The following is a 16,535-nucleotide window of genomic DNA, read 5'->3' as shown; positions in this document are numbered from 1 at the left end:
TAATAGAATAGGCATTCAAGCTCAAAATTAGGATCAAGGGATATTATTCAAACATGGAAGTTCATTTAGGCTAAAAGTGGACTAATATCAACAACAGCCTATGATCCTTTACTAACCACTATCCTACAACCAAGGCAAGACCAACCGGGCAAGTTCTGGATTTAACACACAACGGGAACTAGGTAGTGTTAGTAGTGATTGTTAGTAGTGATTATCCTGTCCCTAATACTAATGCCATAAAAAGATTCACAATAGTCACATATAGATGCTCATCACACAGTTACCATATAGACAATTGGAGAGCTATTTATCATTTCAAGAAAAATCAACAAAAATATGTCAACTGTCCTAGATACTTATTTTCCCCCAGTTAACCATAACACATCATAAAACAAATACCATATGCCTAAACATGCTGTCTCTACTAGGAACAAGACTCCGGGAAAAAGAGGCACGACAACAAAAACCCTAAGAGGAAATCAACACCCACAAATAGCTCCACCCTCAACTTAAAATCATGCAATGTCCCCAATGAGTTAAACCAAAACAAGAGAGTTAGAAACATACCTGTGGCACCATGGGTGCGAAGATCTGATGTCAATCACATAATATGAATACAAACAACAAAATACCTTGGGTTGCCTCCCAAGCAGCACCTGATTTAATGTCGCGGCATAACTTAATTATCTTGACTACTCAGCTTCATAAAGATACCTTGTTGATAATTATTTATGTCTCCACTTGGAGGATTTGAAATGTCGAACCAACTTTTGATCTATACATCTTCGGGGTGTGTTGGGCAAATATGAGGGCATGATGAGGAATGTTCTATCATGCCACTTCGAAGACTTGAACTACTTGCCCAATTTTGCATCGAAATTTCATGTGGGATCATTTGGAAATGGTGAGAATATTCAACAACCACCAAATGGACATCAATCTTTAAGCTTCTTGGCCTTCAAGATTGGGGTTGTAGTATACCCTTTTGGAAGGACAAACTCCAAAATGTAAGAATCTTCCTCCTCATTTTCAAAATTCATCATTTGCTTAGGTGATTCAACTTTCATCACATCCACTAAGCATAATGTTGAAAAGTGGTTCGAATTTTAGAGTAGCATCCCTATTAGTATTTCTAACCCAAAATGGACTAGAGTCTTCATAGGATTGTGCTTGATTTCTTCTTTTGACTCTAGTAGCATCTCCTCATCTTTGGCATCTTCATTCATAAATGGTTCGGTTGGTTGGAAAATTACCGAGGGTTTCTCAACATCAAGCTCATCATCTACATCGTATTTTTGCTCCTAATCTTCACACTCGTCCATTATGTTAAATGATTCCATAGACAAGATATCATCTAAACATAAGGTGTAAAAGTTCTTTAAATGACGGACCTCTATATTCATATCCTCTATCATTCTTCTTTCCTCATTATTTGCCCTTATATCTTGATGTATATCACGTATGATATCACTTGTTGTGTCCACACACTCTAATATTAGTTGAAGTATAGCTTCAATGCCACTCTTTCCGATGCTTTATTCTTCCTGTTCTTGACCATAAGACCTATCAAAATCATAAGAAGAACTAGAATTTGGGTTAGCATACTAGAGAGAGGGAGCATTTGGGCAATAACTCCAATGTCTATCTTGACCACCACATAACAAACAATAATACTTCTTGTAGGATGGAGATGGTGCACACATCTTCCTCCAAGGAGCATATCTACAATCTTGCCAAAAGTGAGGTCCATCACAATATGGACATGGATCATCAAGATAAGATTTCCAACCACCAAGCTCAGGTTTATTCCACGATGCCATCGTAATAAGTAAACTAAAATAAAAATCTTCCTAACACAAAAAATAAAAGAAAACTAAAAATAAATATTTACAAGTTTGAATTCAAGAAAGTAGGCTAAAATTCCAAACCAAATCAATACGCCAAATTGTTCCCCAACAATGACACCATTTTTTGATAATGATCAACTTACACTTCAATTTAGTGCAAGGAGGTCGTCGTCAATATATTTACCCAACTTTGGAGTCGAGGTTGAATCCACAGGGAACAATGTAAGTGGTGATTAAACTAGTTTGATACTAAAGATACAATTTAAATTCAAACAGATGATACAAAAAGATAAAATGGCGGTTTTGGAGATTAGCCAATAAATTTTGGTCACTTTAGCTTTGGTGTTTGGAATCAAGAGTTTATGAAATAATCAGAATTATGTTCACTAGGGCTTCCGGTAAATGACAGATGCTAAAAGTGGTTCAAGATTCTTATGGTGGGTAGGAAACAAGCTATCTTTATCGATGTTATGCTTAAATTTATCTCAACCTACTTAAGCATTTAATTCTCTAATCCTCTCGGACTTAGGGAATTTCTATCTACTTCCCAGATTTTACCTCAGGTTAACCAACCTTGTTACAGTGCTGATTATTAAACAAAGTATTTCCGAGTCCCTATTGATAATTCACTTCCTATAATATTTGATTTCTTTCTCAAGCAAATCAAAGCAGGTGTGTCTACTATTTGCAACCAACAGACGTTAATTAAAACTTCAGAATTATTAATAAATTCTACCACCTTTTAAATCTTGAACACTTAGCACCTTATCAAGACCTAATCCTAGATCCCATAATTCAGGTTAAAGGAATTTAGCCGCTCATGATGTAATAATCGAAGCAACTAGTTGAATTCATGATTTGAAAGATAAACTTACCACAAGATGAATAAAAACTAGAGATTCTTAGATTAAATCACAATGGAAATCCCAAAATAATGATAATAATCTCTTCAAAGTATTTTCTTTTTCAAGCCAAGAAACTCAAGAGAGAAAATATCAAATTACGTCTCTTAAAACTCAAGTGCCAACCCTTAGAAAAACCCTAAAAAATGTTTTTTATAGTTAATCCTAAATAAGGAAATAAAATCACAATGTTCAGAAAATCCTTCGAAATAGGTGACGGCATTTGTGACGGCGTGTCAGGGTCCTAATGACTTATCCGGAATGTTGTCAGGCCCTTCGGCATTCTTGGCATCTTCTTCTTTAACTGATGACAAATCTTGACAACTTATCAGATACGTGATGACATATTAGGAATGTTGTCAGCCACACTTCTAGTTCTTTTGTATTAGTTTTCAGTTCTTTTTCTTCCATTTCCTTAAATTATCCTTGTATCATGATTTTCTGCAATATCAAAGTAAAATAATAAAAAATGTCAGAAGTTGCTTAAGACTTCATAATTATTCTTAGTTAAAAGCCTTAAATATGTTAGATTCTGCTCACACATCACCTGACAATGAAAGACATCATTTTCCCCTTGGGAGAAAACCTCTACTTTTTGATCTAGGACTAAATCTTTCAACTTGATAAGGCTGCGATATCTATCTTGCTTTTATTTCACCTCAAAAACTAGAGATGATTCTGAACTACTCTGAACCCATACATTACCATCTTCTGTATCGACTAAGCAAACGCCTAGTCTGGTAAGATGATGTACTTCCTGAGCTAACTTCTTCTTACTGTCATTCATATGAGCAACACTACCTATAAACAGTCTACTGAGAGCGTCAGTCACTATATTAGCCTTGCGTGGATGATAGAGGACACTCATGTCATAATCTTTTAAGAGCTCTAACAACCTTCTCTGACAAAGATTGAGATCTTTTTGAGAAAAGACATACTGAAGACTTTTATGATCAGTGAACACATCTATATGAGCACCGTATAGATAATGCCTCCAAATCTTTAAGGCAAAGACTACGGCTGCTAAATCAAGACCATAAGTAGGATAATTCTTCTCATGGGTCTTAAGCTATCTGGAGACGTAGTCTATGACCTTACCATGCTGCATGAGAACACAACCCCAACCTACTCTGGATGTATCATAATACACTATGAAACCATCGAGAACATTTAGAAGAGCTGATACTGGAGCTGAGGTGAGTCAAGTCTTCAACTCCTGAAAACTCTTCTCGCAAGGATCTAACCACTGAAACTTGACTTTCTTCTGAGTCAATCTGGACATAGGGATGCAATAGAAGAAAATTCCTCAACAAACCATCTATAATAGCTAGCCAAACCCAAGAAGCTCGTAATATCTGATAGAGAGATAGGGCAAGGCTAGTTTCTTACTGCTTTGGTTTTTTGAGGATCTACTCTAATTCCATCACCGGAAATGATGTGACCAAGGAATACTACTGACCTTAGCCAAAAGTAGAACTTACTAAATTTGGCAAATAACTGATGATTTTTGAGAGTTTGAAGTACTGTCCTAAGATAGTTTGCATGATCGCCCTCATTGCGGGAATAGACCAGAGTATCATCTATGAAGACTATAACAAATATGTCCAAGTACTGCTTGAACACACGGTTCATCAAGTCCATTAAAGTGTTTGGGGCATTGGTAAGACAAAGGGACATAACTAAGAATTCAAAATGACCATACCAAGTATGGAAAGCTATTTTTGGAATGTCATATTCCGTAACTCCGAGCTGATGATAACCGAATTTGAGATCTATCATAGAGAAATAACTTACACCTTGAAGTTGGTCAAACAAGTCATCGATTCTGGGAAGAGGATACTTTTTCTTGACCGTGGCCTTATTGAGTTAACGGTAGTCTATACGCATTCTAAGAGAACCATTTTTTTGCACACGAATAACATTGGAGCGCCCCACCGGGAAATGTTGGGCCTGATGAATCCCTTAGTTAAGAGATCCTTTAATTGTTCTTTCAGTTCTCTGAGTTCTGGTGGTGCCATTCTATATGGTGGAATAGTTATAGGCTGAGTATCTGGAAGAAGATCAATGCCGAAGTCTATTTCCCTTTTGGGAGAAATTCTTGGAAGATCCTTGGGAAAGACATCTAAATATTCATTCACTACTGGGACTAATTCAAGACTGGGAGTTTTGGAACTAGTGTCCTTAACTCAAAGAAGATGATAGACACATTCTTTAGATATCATTTTTCATGCTCGAAGGTAGGAAATAAGTTGACCTCTAAACACTAAAGTACTACCCTTCCACTTAAGGATGGGTTTATTTGGAAATTGAAAGTGGACTATTCTATTTCTACAGTCGACTATGGCGTAGTAGGAATGAAGCCAATCCATGCAAAGAATGATATCAAAATCAGTTATATATAATTCGATGAAGTCTGTTGAAGTGACTTTCTAAAATATCATAATCGGGCAATTCCTGTATACTCGTTGTGATATAATAGTTTTACCCACTGGGGTAGATATTGAAAAGGGATCTTCTAGGATTTTAGAACTGATTACGAAATCGCCTGCTATATAGGGAGTAAAAAAAGGCAAAGAAGCTCCTGGATCTAGCAAAGCGTAAACATGCACATGAAATATCTATAACATACCAGTAACTACATCAGGAGAATTTTTCTAATCCTATCGGGACTAAAGAGCATAGAGACAATTTGGTCATTGCCCACTAGTAGCACTGATGGTGTCAGCCTACTGATTTAGGCGACTGAACTAAGATAAGGAGTGGAGATGACTCTGATAACCTGACTGAGGGTAGTCTCTGTCTCTGTGGCATATCTTGCTAGAACCAAAACAAACATCACTACTAGCTCTGCAAACACCCTTGTAGTTCTTACCATAAGTCTGACAAAGGGGATTAGTTCGGGCATTACTAACACTGCCCTGAGACTTAGATCCTGGTGCTCTATCTCTGTTACCCTCCCTGAACTTAGGAACTGGAGTACTGGCTAAAGAAGGAGCTAGAATTGATGACTTAGGATGAAATTGGGAATGATTTCCTCCTTCTGGTTTAGGCTGAACGAAGTTGAAACTACCTGTCTTCGCTCTCTTATTCTTCTTCTCTCTCTACTTAATCTTCTGCTCCTCTATCTGCTGAGCATGAGTCATAAGCCTCGATAAATTTATCTCATTATTTAGCATGGTAGATCTGCATTCATTTACCATACTATCATTTACCCCTGAAGCAAACTTACTCATTTTGGCTCTGCTGTCTGCAACCACATGAGAGGCATATCTGGCTAATTGAGTAAACTTAAGAGAATACTCTTTCACCATTATACTTCCCTACCTGAGGTTGATGAATTCTAGCACCTTAGCCTCTCTAAGCTCTTAGGGAAAGAATCTCTCTAAGAATAAAGTGACAAACTTCTCCCACTCTATAGGACTTGCATCATCCGACCTCTTTGATGTCTGTCACCTTCTAAACCTGATCAATGAATTCCTGAGGGTCCTCATCTACCTTAGACTCGAGGAAGGATGGAGGATTTATTCAGGTGAAGTCCCAAATCCTAGCTGTGGCTGAATGGGCCACTGGGTTGGCCAGAATGACTGCTAGCCATTCATTTTAAGTGGCAACCAACTGAGTCAGATTAGTGAATATGACCCTGAACTCCACACAAGAAACATGATTTCCCAAAGGATCTTCGGGCTGAGGAGCTGACTGATTTTCATTTTTTCATTATGCTCAGTGGCAAGACATGAATACCAAAAGAACGAAAACTATTCCTAAAACATCTTATAGCCTCTTGCACATAAATGTGGTGCGCAACACACCCATGTATAAAAATCTACTAGATGCGGCTTTTAGACTTCCTAGGAATTTATTAAACCTTAGGCTTTGATACCAAGTTTTTAATGCCCCAAATATAGTACCCAGAATACTACACGGTGCATATAACCTCGAAGGACCACAAGCTAACCCATGACTGATATCTGTACCTGTATACTGCATAAAATACTTTATAATATGGAAACATGAACTGAAAGGACATAAGGTTCAATACTGAACATGATTTGAATAATATAACATCTGTTTGAGGTAATAGAATACCCAAAACAAAACTAGAAATACTGAAGTCTGAAAGATGATAGTCTAGAAAGCCTCTAACTGACTTAACTAACCGAGTAAGGAGTTGATGGGATAGGCCCCCAACTAACTCCAACTAATAAACTGATTAATGAGATAATAGGGAAAATAATCATGTCCTCAAAAGATGAGGACTCACTTCTAACTCTGTCTGTAGATATCTGGAATCTACTATTGCTTTGGAGCTCGTGTCTCTAAACCTATGGTATAATAAACCATTGTAAAAATGCATCAGTACTTTGAATGTACTGGCTTACATGTGAGGTAGGATGAATGTATGGGGTTTATATGCATGAACAACAATAATAACTGACTAACTATCATGACCGTGAGAATACATGCATAAGACATAAAAACTGACACTAATACTGTGATAACATGATTGCTAAATCTAAATATAACTGATAACATGAGTGACTGTATTTGACAGTCCCAAATCTGATGAGGCGATCTAAGTTCCCCACTATATCTGAGTAAACTGTATCTGACAGTCCTGAAATCTGAAGAACTATCTGAGTTCTAATATTGAGACTGATTGACTGTGTCTGACAGTCCTGATTCTGTAACATGAAACTGTGGAAAGTAGTTATCTAACCGACATGCCCCTGATATGCCAGTATGGATGATTTAGGTTCAAATCTATAACCCCAATTAGAAGGGTGTCAATACCGTGTCACCGGTAAGGACAAGCTATGGGCGACCCTCATCTGATAGTGTCCCCAAAAGAGAATGGTGGATCCCTTATCTGACAGTGCTTATCCACCTCATCAACCCTCATTGAACAGTGTTGATGTCTCAACCTATGCTATCTAGATAGTTCTGGAATGCAAGGATGACGTCTAAGGATCACACCTTCATCTGGTAGTGTGTGTCCTCATCCTTGGGTTCACTTGGTGCTAATTTCTACTACTATCTGAATGGACACTGAACATGATTCACTGAATTGAACATGAGCTGAATTACTGTATTCCGTTGATTGATGGAATACTACTGATATCTGACAACTGACTGAGTTCATGGAGATTTCCTGAGTCATAAGACTGTCTGAAGTATAAGGATCATAGCTTGACTAAAAGTGTCTGAAAATATGATATGACTCTAGATGCACAGCTAATTTTTCGGGTACGAGTACCTCCAGGATTTGATGGAAGGAAACTGACCAAGCAAAACTTACTTGAACATATAATGAACATCATAATCCATAATACATTTATAGAAACATTTCATCAAAACATGTAATAGGCCGAACTTGTACATACATGGGGATTTCATGGTATCATGCTACTTAGGCACTTTCCTTTCATCTAGGCATTTAATCAAACATATTGTAGGCATGGTACATGTAAACATCATTGTACAATAATTAAACATCATGGTTCAATTCTAATTTCATCATTCAAGGGTTTAGTCATAGGTTTGCATGAATCTATATCTATAGTAATTAAATCCACAGAGAAATTATCAACTAACATGGAGTAGAATTCAATTTCTCATTTACCAACATGAACAAGAACAGCCCAATCATGAAATTATAAAGAAAATCCATAACTTGAAGTTTTAAAAGGAATTCTTGGACTTCATGGACGAAAGGAGTCCATGAATGAACACTATGCATACCTTAGTCATGATTTCGTGAAGATTGATGGTGAAAATTTCATGGAATTGGATCTTTTATGAAAACCCTAGCTTGTTCTTGAGAGATTTTTTAGGGAAGGGAGTGTATTTTGGGTGAAAAGTGGCTGAATCACGTGTTAAAGGGCTTAAATAAGGGTGGGAAGTTGACCCTTTTAACCCTGAACGTGTCATTTAATTTCAGTAAAATTTTTTCGAACTGAACCCCTAGTGCAACGTGGAGCTATTGCGCCTTTTCACTAGAATTTGACAATTGGGAAACTAACGGATGGCATGACATGGAGCCATCGCGTTGCCCCTTCTTTTGCAACCTGGAACTTTGGCGTGACACAGAGGAAATCGTGCTAAGACACTGGAAAAGAAAAATTTTGAATTTGGGCCCTGGCGCGACGCACCATAATCGCAGACCCCTATTGGAATTTGCCAAATGCCATTTTCTCTTGTGGTGGGCACGCCACTGACTAATATGGCATTGTTTTACGATGGGAACTTGAAATAGTCGTAACTTCTGACCCGGTTATTGGATTTGGGCGAATCTTATACCGATGGAAAGCTTATTAAATTTCCCACATGAAAAAAAGTAAAAATCTTAAAAATTACTCATGTAATAACTATCATTAAATTTAGAAGCTAATTCTAGACATTTTTGAGATAAAATTAGATAGGAAAAGTATGGGGTATTACAACTTAGTGGCCCCTTATCTTTTGTAAGCTCACATACAATATCTATTAGCATATTAGAAATAGAAGTTCCTTGTGAGAGTAATCTTTAAGATTCTCTTTGATGTATAGAAGAGTTACCTTTTCATCTTTATCATCATTTGATTCACTACCAAAAAATGGGCTTATGGAAATAGACTTTTTAGCGACGCTTGCAAATTCGTTTCAATAGAATATCTATAGCAACGCTTTGAATTGTTGCCACAAATAATTGTTCTATTATCATTATAATTGTTGCTATTTAAAATAAACCGTTGCAATAGATATATGTATAGAAACACTTTTTAAAACCGTTGCCATAGAAGCGTCAATGGCAATACTTAATGGGAAAAAAAACATCTATTGCATCACTTATTAATTCCCCCAAAATATTTCAGAGAAGTCTGCCAAAATAATTTTTTTTCACAATATAAAATATCAAAGCCCTCTTTCTTTTCCATAAAAAATGCTTTCACTCTATCCCTTTCTCATTAACAAAAACTAATTTCTTAATCAATCAAATACCCATTTCTCATCAATCGCATACCCATTTCTTTTGGGGTTGAATTGGCTATGAGTATAATTGTTCTAATTTTTTTAAACTAGGGTCTGTAATTCCCATCGTTGTAATTTTCATTATTGTTGTAAAGGATTAAAGGAGACAAAAGTAGAGTGATGGAGTTGTAATTCATTTCTCATCAATCGAATACCTATTTCTTTTGGGGATGAATTTGTAGCTCTAATTTTTAAGAAAGAGGGAGAGGATTCGATACAAAGATTTTCAAGAAAATTAAGAGCTTCTAAGAAGGGAAATTCTGATAAAAAAAGGTGCTACTTTTAGCATTAAATTTGGAAGGTTAACTGAAGGTGAATGTTTGGCTGCTGGATGGACTGTTTGGTTGACTGTCGTTGCCGGTGAAGCCATTGATGGATGTATGCCTCTTAAATCAAACATGTTACAAAAATTAGAAAAATTACTCAATGTTTAGCTATGAAAGTTTATTGTTTCAATGGGAATCGCAATGTTGTGGAAGGAAGAAATGATTCGTTTTCCTTGTATTACATTAATTATTCACCAATAATGGTTTTTTAATCCTCAGAGATCACCTCAAATTGAGCTCTAGAACTCCAAAAATTATGAAATAACTTCACATCCTGAGCAAAGAATATTTTAGTCATGACAAGTGCAAATAGTTTCTAAACATACTCATTAAAAAGAATAGCTTTTGATAACTCATCATTTTACAGATTTGTGTTCATGTGTATATGTAGTATAAAAAGTTTTATAAATTAGGTATTACTTCAAGTCATGGTCTCATATTTTACTGCAATCAATCATGTAAGAAAGCTAATGAGAGAGAGAGAGATTTGGATCTGAGTTGTGATTTAGTTAATATGGTTTATGACTTTATATTGAGGAATTTAACCTTATATTTTGGCCTTGGTTGCTTAGTTTAATACTTGTTTTGTCTGGTAATTTTAGTTGTATATTATTGGATTATTAATGTAAATTATTTTCTTCTTACGAAGATTCTTTCTGCTTTCAACATCTGTAGATTGGACAAGGTACATATAGCAGTGTTTAACGAGCATGTGACATTGAATATAGGAAAATAGTCTCCCTAAAGAAGGTGTGATTTGACAATTTCGAACCAGATAGTGTCAGATTTATGGCATGAGAAATTTCAATTCTCCACAAACTTGACCATCCAAACTTCATAAAACTGGAAGGGATAATGACTTCTCGGTTATCATATAGCATTTACCTTGTTTTTGAGTATATGGAATATGACCTATCTAGATTATTATCATGTCCTGACATCAAATTTAGTGATTCACAGGTTGGTGCATCTTTGATAATGTTTCTTAGCACTAAATTTTGTGTTAGATCACTTTTTGAGTGTATCTTGTCTTGCAAATAAAAATAGAAGAAGATTCTATTTGTTTATTGAATTTTTTTTCATGGAAGTAGATAAAATGCTGTATGCAATAACTATTGAGCAAATTAGAGCACTGCCATTCAAGGTGGATAATGCATTGGGATATTAAAGTCTCCAACATTTTGGTTAACAATGAAGGAATTCTGAAAATAAAAGATTCTGGTCTTGCAAATTTCCATAATTTGAGGCACAACCAACCACTGACCAGTCATGTAGTTACATTATGGTTTGACCTCCTGAAATTCTATTAGTATCAACAAGTTATGGGGTCACTATGCACTTGTAAAGTGTTGGTTACATTGTTGCAGAACTCTTTTTTGGAAGACCTCTCCTAAAAGGGAGGATCGAGGTCAGTAGTTTCCAAATAATGTTAATTGAAATTTGTATATTTATTGCCCATCTCTTTGAGTATGTTGCAGAAATGGGCCATGGGTGATAATAGTGCAAAATTAAGATGACTATGAAGCCTCCCAAAATCATTCTCCTTTATTGAATGCCTAGTAATTCACTGTTTCTTGTCAATTGTGAAAACATTCACATTTTGTCCATCCTGCAGGTTGAAAAACTACACAATTTTCAAACTTTGTGGTTCCCCTCCTGATGATTACTGGAAAAGGTCTAAACTTCCACTTGCAACCATGTTTAAGCCTAAGTAACCATATGACAGTATACTTCGAGATAGATGTAAGGAATTACCTAAAAGTGATGTAAAACTTATTGAAACACTTCTTTTAATAGATCATCACAAATGTGAAATTGGTTCATCTGCTCTCAATTCTGAGGTAAGCTTAACAAGGAAAATAATGCAGTATATGAGTTTTTATCTCACTGGAAAATTTCCAATTTGACGGAGTTACCTCATTGTTGTTATTTTGCTTTGTGATTTGTTCTCAAACATATAGTTATTTAACCTGGTTTTCCTTGATAACTTTCTAATTTAAATTTGTGTTGTGCCATTCTTTAATATTTCAATACAAAGCCTTATGCTTGTGACTCGTCGAGCCTGCCTAAGTACAACCGAACAAGGAAATTGATGCAAAGTTCAGGGAAGAAGCGCGAAGGTGAACTTCTTTCTTCTTTTTCTTCATGGAAAGGATTTTACTGCATGTGGTTCCATAAAATCATTACCAATTCCATAGAATGGGCCAGCAAAACAATAAAGGCCAAACAATAATATCTGCATTTACATGCACCAGTCAAATAAAAAAGAGTGAAATTTCACTATCCTTCATTGCTTTGAACATTGGTTCAATGCTACACTTCAAAGTTACCTGATAACCTACCCAAACACATCATTATTGGGCTTTAACTAAGTTAGCTCCAATGAATTAAATATATACATCTCACACACATCAATTTCTAATAACCGTGCACCTTCATAACTTTGCATTTATATTATTATCTTAAAGCTTAATTTGAAGGAGTCTTGTAGTTTTAGAAAGAGAAACGGTTCCACAATGCAAGCATCAAAAGTTTTAATAAATTCAAGAAAATCCCAGAAAGCTCTACAAGAACCAAGCAATTTCTGCAAAGTTGTTCCAACAGAGGTTTCTATCTCATCTCATAGACACATACACTCATTCATATTTCCTCTTGATGGTATTTAAGCAGTTTTTCCATGGATTCTTTTGTACCTGTGCTTGTTGGGCTGCTTAATCATCGAAGTAATCCTAATATTATGCTTCTCGCAGCTAGAGCGTTAACCTATTTAGTTGATGTTCTGCTATCTTCTTGTGCTGCTGTTGTGCATTATGGAGCAATTTCATGTTTTGTAGCTCGCTTGCTCACCATTGAATATATGGAATTAGCTGAACAGGTGACAAAGTTTGTTTCTCTGTGCCAACTCGAATTGATTTTAGGTATATTCTCAATCCAAAACTATTTGGGGTTGGTTATATAGATCATCCCATTTGGACTCCGATGCTCAATAATTTGTGTATTTAAGATAACATTAACAATGTGTTTGGATGGTTGTTACCTATTTTATGGTATAGTGTTGTTAGGTTAGATACTATATTTGTTTTGATTGTTACTTAAATTTTATTACTATATAGTAAGTAAAAATTCTTCATTGGGTAACGACGGAAAGGCTTATTTTATATAACGACTTGTAAGCACTGAAGTTTGCTTAATATTGGCATGATGATTATTTTAAGTTATGATTCTAATGTTTATCTTTAATAGTCTCTACAAGCTTTAAAGAAGATATCTCAGGAAGATCCAAGTGCTTGTTTGTGAGTAGGTGCACTCATGGCCGTTCTGTCCGTTACATTCTTTGTAGCTTCAAACTTCTTTTAATTGGATTTGCTTTTGCTTCTGCTTTATTTCTGCATTACCTCTTTATCAATGCATTTTGCATTTCAGAATATTTCAATACTGATGTGATTCAGGCTACTCAAAGAGATGTCAATGATGGGAAAACTCAATTAAAGGTATACTCTCTAATTTAAATGTAATTTAAACAAGGTTGACATCAAACTAGATTGAGTTAGTAAAATTGTTTTATAAGATAATGTTGATTGGTTAACATTTTAAGAGGAAGTTATTTGAGAATGTTTCCCTTTTATATCTTACTATAGAAACTTCATCGCTTTATAAATGCTTCTGTAGTGTGATGACTATTTATTTTGTTTTTCATGTCTACACATGTAAAAACAAATGCTTAATTTCATGGAGAGAACAACTTAGCTTCATCCCGCCAGGACCTTATCACTTGTTTTCTCAGCATCTGTGGAGAGAACAACCAAGAACTCATATCTAAAAATGAAATCATTCATAATGTCATGCTCATCATAGTTGCAGGACATGATACTTCATCCGTCTTTATAACTTTCATGGTAAGACTTTTAGAAAACAATTCGAACATCCATGAAGTTGTCTAAGGTAAGAAACCTTAACTTGTGGAACATCGAGTGGACTCTATATTTTGGGTTTCTACTAAATAAACTTGTTTTAATGTAGAACAAGAAGAGATAGCATAGAACAAGTTACCTGGAGAGTCCCTAACTTGTGAAGACCTTGGCAAGATGAAGTACACCTGGAGAGTGGCAATGGAGGCATTGTGAATTTTTCCTCTAATTTTCAAAGGCTTCAGGAAGTCTATAAAAGACATTAAGTACGAAGGATACCTCATTCCGAAAGGATAAAAAGTATGATCAACAACCCCATCTTTAAAATCTTCTATTCTTCAAGCTATCAATTTTGGTAGTTCTCTATTGTTTCCAAATTGTCAGTAATCCACGTTTAACAACCGCTAAAATATGCTAAAACAAATGTTTAATGTCAAGGAGAGAACAAATGCTTAATGTCTTGATATCCAGTTCCACTTCCTCATGAATTTTCTTTCTTCAGGTTCTATGTGACAAATATTTTTGTGGAATAAACTAACCTGTTGGTGGAGTTGGTGAGATTGCCAAATCCTTATCAAAAGGATTGGGTGATCACGAAAGTCAGATACTTTATAGGGCAAATGTCACAAGTAGCATTTTGGACAATAGAAAAGCTATGAATCTTCTATCATAGGACGAGTTTGAAACTTTTGTTGAGAGTGATTATTCCGATTATGAGATGTGAAAGTGTAGTCTGGTTTTTTCCTTGGAATGTTTTAGCTGACACTATCTAGACATACTAGGACTCGTGTTTCACACACTAATAACTCCGGTCATATCTTCTTTCTATTGTTTGGCCATCAAAAACACTTGTGCTACATATGTGATATTAATTCAATATATATATATATATATATATATATATATATTATGTATATAGTGTGTTATAATTTATTATGTATGTAAATAAAAGTTTACACTAATACTAGTGATACTATAGTTGTAATAGGTACTCAAAAAGCATTGCAACATAATAACAAAAGCGTCGCAATAGATGCTATTGCAACAGTTTAATATCGTTGCAATATAATCTATTGCAATGGCTAGTAACCATTACAATAGATGAAAATAGGCATCCCAATAAGTAATGACATAGCTGTAATAGGTACATAAAAAACATTGCAATAGAATACAAAAGCGTCGCAATAGATGCTATTACAACGATTTAATGTCGTTACAATAGAACCTATTGCAATAATTATTAACCATTATAATAGATGAAAATACGCGTTCCAATAAGTCAAAAAATAACCGTCGCCATAGCTTCACCTAAGGCATCGGTTTCAGACAATCGTCGCCTAAACCGTTTCCATAGATCTATTGCAACACCCATATATAGGACGCTTGCTGAACCATTGCGATAGACCTATGGCAATAGTTTTGTTGTCTATTTCAATGGTTTTGCAATCCTCACCATAGCGGTAATTTCCAATAGTGTTTTAGCCATTGGATCAGAAATGGAGTCATAGATCTGGACATCATCCTTAACCACCATGATGGAAACATCACCTGGCTTCTCTAATTCGTCAGATGCACTAGAGAAGTTCCTAAACAGCAAAAATATGCTTCATAACTTTTTCAGCAGCAACCCTCCTACTATACTTATCTAGGTCCCGATCCTTCTTTTTATCTTCTTACCAGCTTGCTTGAGATAATCCTTGCACTCCATTTTGTATAGAGGATAATCTTTAATGAAATGGCTCAACTTTTCACATTTGTGATATGTCTCATATGCTTTGCCTTCCCTATTGAATCCTTTAGAGTCTCCTTTTTTAAAAAGTGCAACTATCCTCCTCATGATCTGGAGGAAATATTTGGTGAAGTAGGCTATTTATTCATCATCACCATTGGAATCCTACTTTATCGATTTTAACATAAGAGTTTTTCCTTTTTTCTGCTCACCTCTTGCTTTGTCTTGTTGTTTCTTGAGTTCATAGGTTTTAATATTACCTATAAACTAATCCTTTGTCATTGTCTTGAGGTCCTTAGCTTCAGTTATATCATTAAATTTTCTCTCCCTAAAGTTTGGTAGAATACTGAGCACTCTGTGAACCTGTTTAGTTGGTCGAATGTCCTCACCTAAACAATGAGGTTTATTTATTATTATAGTGGATCTGGTATGCATTTCTTGGATAGTTTCTCCTTCCTACATGCTAAAGGCTGCGTATTATGCAGTCAACATGTCAACCTTTGACTCTTTCACTTGACTAGTTTCTTCATGTGTTGTTTGTAAGCAATCCCAGATTTCTTTAGCATTCTCACATGTAGAGATCCTGTTATACTCATCAGGACCCATTCCACACACAAGAAGCTTCTTCGCCATATATTTTTTCTCAATCTATCTTCTGTCAGCATCATTAAATTCCTTTATAGTTTTGGAAACTTTATAAGTAACCTCACTATTTTGGACATGCTTGGTGGGAACAAATGATCCATCTTCAATAACATTCCATAACTCATAATCTTCAAAAATAGTAAAATAGTGCGACATATTTTCCACCACTT

General features: G+C 35.4%; 1 pseudogene; it reads left to right on the top strand.

The window, feature by feature from the left end:
• The first annotated feature begins 3,900 nt into the window (after positions 1-3,900).
• LOC107846462 lies at positions 3,901-13,757 on the top strand (annotated as a pseudogene).
• Positions 13,758-16,535: the final 2,778 nt, after the last annotated feature.

The sequence above is a fragment of the Capsicum annuum genome, chromosome 11, assembly GCF_002878395.1.
Source record: "Capsicum annuum cultivar UCD-10X-F1 chromosome 11, UCD10Xv1.1, whole genome shotgun sequence".
Taxonomy (NCBI): domain Eukaryota; kingdom Viridiplantae; phylum Streptophyta; class Magnoliopsida; order Solanales; family Solanaceae; genus Capsicum; species Capsicum annuum.
The sequence above is the reverse complement of the archived record's forward strand: the minus strand, read 5'-3'. Positions and strand labels throughout refer to the sequence as shown.